This window comes from Salvelinus sp. IW2-2015, linkage group LG14, assembly GCF_002910315.2.
Source record: "Salvelinus sp. IW2-2015 linkage group LG14, ASM291031v2, whole genome shotgun sequence".
Classification (NCBI taxonomy): domain Eukaryota; kingdom Metazoa; phylum Chordata; class Actinopteri; order Salmoniformes; family Salmonidae; genus Salvelinus; species Salvelinus sp. IW2-2015.
In genome coordinates, this window is record NC_036854.1 from 111,861 (window position 1) to 120,413 (window position 8,553).

The window sequence follows — 8,553 nt, forward strand, 5'->3', positions numbered from 1 at the left end:
CGTACGATTGGGAGCTCAGCGATAAATAGACGATCACAGATTCGCATTAGCACAACACGCGTGGTGGAGTAGTGCCTGAGGGCACACGGTGTGTGAATGTATTGTGATGTTTTTAAATTGATATAAACAGTAACATGTAGACTACTACTATACATAACATGTAGACTACTTACTATACAGTAATGTAGGCTATACACTACCTATGTAGAACTACTACTATACAGTACTGTAGATACTACTATACAGTACATGTAGACTACTACTATACCAGTAACATGTAGACTACTACTGTAAGTAACATGTAGACTACTACTGTACTGCTAACATGTAGACTACTACCTATACAGTAAATGTAATCAAATCAAATCAAATTTTATTAGTACCATACACATGGTTAGCAGATGTTAATGCGGAGTGTAGCGAAATGCTTGTGCTTCTAGTTCCACAATGCATATAACCAACATAATTACCTAACAATTGCACACTACTTACCTTACACACACACACAAGTGTAAAGGTAAAGAATATGTACATAAAGATATATGAATGAGTGTGTACAACAAGACGGATGCAGATGCAGTAGATGGTATAGAGTACGGTATATACGTATGAGGATGGAGTACTGTAGGTATGTAAACATAAATGGCATAGTTTAAAGTGGCTAGTGGTACATGTATTGCATAAAGATGGAGCATGCGGTAGATATTATAGAGTACAGTGCTAATATACATATGAGATGGGTAATGTAGGGTATGTAAACATTGTATTAAGTGGCATTGCTTAAGTGGCTAGTGTACATTTTTACATAATTTCCATCAATTCCATTTTAAGTGGCTGGAGTTGAGTCAGATGTGGCAGCGGCCGCTAAATGTTAGTGGTGGTGCTTTAACAGTCTGATGGCCTTGAGATAGAAGCTGTTTTCAGTCTCTCGGTCCCTGCCTTTGATGCACCTGTACTGACCTCGCCTTCTGGATGATTAGGCGGGGTGAACAGGCACGTGGCTTGGGTCGTTGTTGTCCTTGATGATCTTTGCCTTCCTGTGACATCGGGTGGTGTAGGTTGTCCTGAGAGCAGTAGTTTGCCCCTAGGTGATGCGTTCTGCGAACTCTACCCTGCTGGAGAGCCTTACGGTTGTGGGCGGAGCAGTTGCCGCTACGCAGCTGATAAGTCCGACAGATGCTCTCGATTGTGCATCTGTTAGAGTTTGTGAGTGCTTTTGGTGACAAGCCGAATTTTCAGCCTCCTGAGGTTGAAGAGGCGCTGCTGCGCCTTCTTCACAACGCTGTCTGTGTGTGGGACCAATTCAGTTTGTCCGTGATGTGTACACCGAGGAACTTTAAACTTTCCACTTCTCCACTATTGACCCGTCGATGTGGATAAGGGGTGCTCCTCTGCTGTTTCCTGAAGTCCACAATCATCTCCTTTGTTTTGTTGACGTTGGAGTATGAGGTTATTTTCCTGACACCACATCGAGGGCCCTCACCTCCTCCCTGTAGGCGTTCGTCGTTGTTGGTGATCAAGCCTACAACTGTAGTGTCATCCGCACTTGGATGATTGAGTTGGCGGCGTGCAATTGCGCACCGCAGTCCGTGGTGAACAGGAGTACAGGAAGAGGGCTTCAGAACGCACCCTTGTGGGCCCAGTGTTGAGGATCAGCGGGGTGGAATGTTGTTACCTACCCTCACCACCTGGGGGGCGGCCGTCAGGAAGTCCAGGACCCAGTTGCACAGGGCGGGTCGAGACCGGGTCTCGCTTGATGACGAGTTTGGAGGGTACTAGTGTTTAATGCTGAGCTGTAATCGATAACAGCTTCACATGGATTCCTCTTGTCCAGATGGTTGAGCAGTGTGCAGTGTGCGTTGACGATTGGCTCGTCTGTGGACTATTGCGAGTCGGTAAGCAATGGAGTGGTCTAGGTGTCCAGTAGAGGTGGAGGTGAATGGTCCATTGACTGTCTCTCAAAGCCACTTCATGGATGACGGAAGTGCAGTCTTACGGGCGGTAGTCGGTTATCCAGTCAGTTACCTTAGCTTTCTTGGGACAGACATATCGGCCCTCTTTGAAGCATGTGGGAACACAAGACTCGAGTAAGGATTGATTGGAAAATGTCCGTAAAACACACCAGCCAGCTGGTCTGCGCTCTCCTGAGGGACCGCTCGGGATCCGTCGGGCCTCAAGCCTTGCGAGCGGTTAAACGTTTAATGTTTGTTACTCACCTCTGCTGCATGAAGGGAGCCCGCAGTTTGGTACGGGGCCGTTTCGTGGACGTTTGTCTCAAGCGGGCAAAAACGTGTTTAGCCTGTTCTGGGAAAGCAGACATCTCGGTCCTCGACTGGGGCTGGTTTTCTTTTGTAATTCCGTGATTGATGTAACCCGTGCCATTACTCTTGTGTCTGAGCTGTTGAATTTCGACTCGATGTTGTCTCATGTAACTGCAGACTTAGCCGTGTGTGATGGCCTTAGCGGGAGAATGCTTACACTGTTTGTATTCGGTCATGCTTCTCCGGTCACCTTGCCCTAGTCTTAAAAGCAGTGGTTCGCGCTTTCCAGTTTCAACGGCGGGAATGCTTGCCGTCAAATCCACCGTTTCTGCTTTCGGAATGTTGTTTTATCGTTGCTGGTGGTACGACATCGTCAATGCACTTACCCTATGAATCCGCTCACAATCAGCATTGTAATTGTGAGCGACATCAAGGTCACATACGATTCGTCAGTACATTCGTCTAAACTACACGACGGTTGGACGCATGGCGGAACATGTTTCCAATCCGCATGTATCGAAGCAGGCTTGAAGCGTGGATTCAGATTGGTCGGACCAGCGTTAACAGACCTGAGCCGGGAGCTTGTTGTTTGAGTTTTTTGTTGCTAGGTGGAATCAACAAGAAGAGTCAGTGGTCAGCTTTTCGAAACGGGGCCGGCCGAGGGCCTTATACGCGTCGGCGGAAATTGTATAAACATATGGTCTAGTGTTTCCAGCCCTCGTGCACCAATCCGATATGCTGATAAATTTAGAGTTTTGTTTTTGATCTAGCCTTGTTAAAATCCCCAGCTACGATTGAATGCAGCCTCAAGTGTGTGTGGATTTCCAGTTTACAAAGGATAGATAAGTTCTTTCGAGGGCCATAACGATGTTCTGCATTGGGGGGAATGTATACGGCTGTGATTCATGATTGACGAGAATTCCTTGGTAATAATGCGGTCGAACATGTTGATTGTGAGGAGTTCTAGATAGGTGAGACAGAACGCTGTGCGTTCTGTGTTTGTTATGATGATCACACACTTCTCGTTATCTAAGATAACCCCGCCCGCCCTCTTCTTACCGGAAAGATGTTTGTTTCTGTCGCGCGTGCATTGAGAAACCAGCCTGGCTGCACCGACTCCGTTCGCTCCCTTGCAGTAGCCATGTTCCGTGAACGAGACGTTGCAATCCTGATGTCTTGCTGGAATGCCTACCCTCCTTCGGTTTCACAAACTTATTGTCAAGAGATGGACATTGGCGATGTAGTATGTCTAGATGTGGACGCGCGATGGCCCGTCTCCGAAGCCTGAGCCAGAGACCGCACGTTTTCCCCTTTTTCGCGTCGACAGGGTCGCGGCTGCGAATCAGATCTGATGTATTGGTCCTGGAAGGCAAAACACTGGATCCAGTTTCGGGAAGTCATATCTCTGGTAGGACGATGATGAGTTGACGTTAATCGTACTATTCCGTGTTCCTCCCGGATGTATGTAATGAAAACTAAGATTACGCGGTCAACGCATACGCCACGGTCCATGATGAAGAAATAAACCGATAAAAACAAATACCTGGGCACATATCTTTCCACACCCACGGAGACACCGAAGCGACACCCGGCCAGCACATCTACTTTTCGGCCGGACGTCTCTCTCGGTATGTAGACTACCTAACTGTACTGTACACATGCCTAGCACTAATACTCATCACGTAACTGTAGCACTACTACCCATACCCCAGTAACTGTAGACCTCAATATTACCAGCTAAACTGTAGACTACCTAACCTCTGACCTACCGTAAACTGTAGTCATACCTCCATACGAGTAACATGTCAGACTACTACTCCTCCCAGTAACACATGCTAGACTTACTACACTGTACCCACCGCACAGTCAATGCCTGACTAGTAAGCCTATACAGTAATGTTAGACTCACTACATCAGTAGACATGGTAGACTACTACTATACAGTCGAAGTACATGGAGAATACTACTTATCAGTAACATGTAGCACTACTATTACAGTAACATGTAGAATCTACTATACAGTAGACATGGTAGCTACTATGTACTGTAACATGTAGACTACTAACTATACAGTAATGATAGATACTATATAACAGTAACATGTAGACTACTACTATACAGTACATGTAGACTACTACTGTACGGTGTACATGTAGACTACTTCTGTACTGTAACATTGTAGAGTACGTACTATACAGTAACATGTAGGACTCCTACTATACAGTAACATGTAGACTTTACTATATCAGTAACTGTCAGACTCATACCCCCTTACGAAGCTCAACATGCTAGATACTAGTACAGTGAACATGGTTAGAACTACTTACCTACTTTGACAGTAAAATGCCATCAGCACTACTACCTATTTACTGACAAATTGTCGCCCCCCCACTGTACATACTAATTCAGTAACATGTTAGTACTATACTGATACAGTAAGATGTAAACTACTACTGATACAGAGTAACATGTAGCGTACTAACTACTATACAGTAACATGTAGACTAGCTACATGATACGTAGATGTAGACTACTTCTGTACGGGTAACCTATGTAGATACTATGTACAGTAAACATGGTAGACTATACTGTACAGTAAAATGTTAGACTTACTACTGTACAGTAAATGGTAGAACGTACTACTATACGTAATGTAGCTAACTACTAATACAGTAACATGTGACTACTACGTGTCAGTAACATGTTTAGACTATTACTTGTACAGAACAATGATAGCACTCTACTGTACAAGTAACATGTAGCATAGTTATGCTACAGTAAATGTTAGCACTACTACTCGCGACCGTAACATGTAGCCCTACTACTATACCAGTAACTGTAGACTATACCTGTACCCGTAACATGGTGACTACTACTATTACAGTAACATGTAGACTACGTACTATACCAGCTAACATGCCGTAGAACTACTACTTTACCCCAGTACATGTAGACATCACCTATCTATACGTAACATTGATGACTCTACTATACAGTAACATGTACTACTATATACCAGTACATGTTAGACTCACTCACTTACAGAATGGTAGGACTACTACTATAACCAGGTACATGGTAGCACTATATGGTACCAGTAACATGTAGACTATATGTTACAGTAACATGTAGACAGTATACTGATAGCTAGTAACATCATGTAGACTACTACTGTACAGTAACATGTAGATACTACGTGCACCAGTAAGCATGTAGATTACTCCTGTACAGTACGGGTGGGATCTGCTGATACGCAGACATTGTGACATATCTGTACCTATGTTGATATTGTACGTTGTAGATACTACGTAATAAATGTAGACTACTACTGCTACGTACTGTGACTACTACTGTACAGAACATTGCTAGAACTCTATGTGTTACCGTAACCATATGGTAGACTGACTATCTGTCTACGATCTCACCGGTTAACATGATAGACTAACTACTCGTATCGAGCTCAAATTTGATAGGACGTACCTGTACAATAACGAATTGGTAGGACTTGCCACCTGGTTACGAGTGACGATGCTGATACTATTTACTATACAGTGACAATGCGCCTAGAATAACTACCCTATACAGGTAAACTGGGTAGCAGTAATTCCTGTCTAGTAGATGGTGACTTAACTGTTACTATACGACATGTGGTACTTTGCACTGACTGTACTAGTACACTGTGGTATGTGATATCACTTTGTAGTCAGAGTAAGCGCTCGTTCGAACGTGCCTTTGAGTTAACCTGTAGGTTCAACTACATACCGTAAGACTAGCTGCCTATTAGTCTGTACTCGTAAATGCCTAGACACTATCCTGTACACGAAGTAATGTAGATACTAGTACAGGTAACTGTCGACTGACTACTGCTAGCAGGTATGTGATACTTTGCATTACGGTAACATGTGAGACTACTCTGCTACCGGAAACTGAGTTAGACAACTGCACTAATCGTTGTACTACGTATGTAGGACTACATTACTGACCGAAGGTAAGTTAAAGGACGTTTGGCCCACTCATGTTTACGTACATGTGACTTATAATATTACAGTATGATAGCTACTATATACAGTAATGTGACTTACTCCTTGTACAGTAACATGTAGATATCCTGTACGTAGGTGACTACTATTACAAGTAATGTAGACTATCCTTACAGTAATGCTAGACTACTACATGTACAGCTAACAATGCTAGACTACTACTGTACAGTACATGTAGACTACTGACGTACAGTAATGTAGATACTTACCTGTACAGTAACATGTTATGACTTTACTTACTATACCAGTAAATGTGAACTACTACTACTAGCAGTAAATGTAGATAACTACTGTACAGTAACATGGTTAGACTACTAACTACTACAGTTACATTGTAAGATACTACCTGTACTGTACATGTCTACTACTTCTACTACTAGTTACAGTAACATGTAGACTACTACTATACAGTAACATGTAGACTACTACTATACTGTCAGATTAACACTCCAAACTGCCTACCCGAGCACTCGAAGGGGCCTGCATGGTCCTAAAGCACACCTTTCCTAATTTTGTGTCACATTCCAAGCGGCTCCCATGTGGCGCATCGGTCTAAGGCACTGCATCTCAGTGCTAGAGGCATCACTACAGACACAACCGGCCGTGATTGGGAGTCCCTTAGGGCACACACAATTGGTCCGGTGTAGGCTGTCATTGTAAGTAACAATTAGTTTTTAATTGAATCTCCTAGTTAAATAAAGGGGGGGGGGGTGCAAAAATGCAATTTCAGTGAAAGTTGCACCCCTGGTGAGATGTAAGGTCTGCAGTAACGTGGTAGAGAACTGATGGAGTCTGCATACATATAGTACACACTGTACGTTGAGAGCTATATTGTGTAGTCTGTAGCGTGTGAACAGCATCCTAGGCTGCTCCAGGGCAAGAGGGCTCTAGGTCTCCAGTCTAGAAGATGCTCTCTCCATTCCCGCTCACGTAAGGTCTTTATGAATGACAGTTACAGTCACATTTCATTATGGGAACGTTGGAGATGTGCATGTCGTGTGACTGGGCTCTACAGTGAGGAGGAGGAGGTGGCTTTTCATTGTCTGAGGCAGAGTTCTTGGCAGAGCCTGCCTGATATGATAACCCATGTGCTCTCTTGCAAAGTCGTAGTCCTTACTTTGTGCATTACTTTAGTAGAATCAAATCGAATCAAATAAAATGTTATTTGTGACATGAGCCGAGTATCACAGGTGTAGGTACACCTTAACGTGAAATACTTACTTACGAGCCCTTAATCAGCAATGCAGAGCTTTAAAAAAGTAAGTAAGAAAAATGTGCTAAAGTAAGGGGAAAATAGTAACACAGTAAAAGAACAATAACGAGGCTGGTGTTTAGTCCCAGGGTCCTTAGCTTAGTGATGAGCTTTGAGGGCACTGTGGTCTTGAACTCTGAGCTGTAGTCAATGAACAGCATTCTCACTTAGGTATTCCTCTTCTCCAGGTAGGAAAGGGCAGTGTGGAGTGCAATAGAGATCGTGTCATCTGTGGATCTGTTGGGGCGGTATGCAAATTGGTGTGACGTGTCGCTTTCCCAATCTTAGGGATAACACCAGTAGCAATTGTCAAGTAAAAAATGCAGGTTAAAAGTTCAACAATGAGTGGGGCAGATAGCTGTTGTTAGAAGGGATACAGTGAATTACCCCCTGTGGACTTTTCTACAGAGATCTTTACCAGGGGTAGGATGAGGTAGGATGTAGGATGAGGTAGGATGTAAGATGGGGTGGGAAGTAACATTGCACGAGATGATTGACTCTTTGGTAGCTGCTATTCCTACAACAACACTACTGTCCAGTAGACCTGGTGACAACAACACTACTATCCAGTAGACCTGGTGACAACAACACTACTGTCCAGTAGACCTGGTGAAAACAGCACTACTGTCCAGTAGACCTGGTGAAAACAACACTACTATACAGTAGACCTGGTGAAAACAACACTACTGTCCAGTAGACCTGGTGAAAACAACACTACTGTCCAGTAGACCTGGTGAAAACAACACTACTGTCCAGTAGACCTGGAGAAAACAACACTGCTGTCCAGTAGACCTGGTGAAAACAACACTACTATACAGTAGACCTGGTGAAAACAACACTACTGTCCAGTAGACCTGGTGAAAACAACACTACTATACAGTAGACCTGGTGAAAACAACACTACTGTACAGTAGACCTGGTGAAAACAACACTACTGTCCAGTAGACCTGGTGAAAACAACACTACTGTCCAGTAGACCTGGTGAAAACAACACTACTGT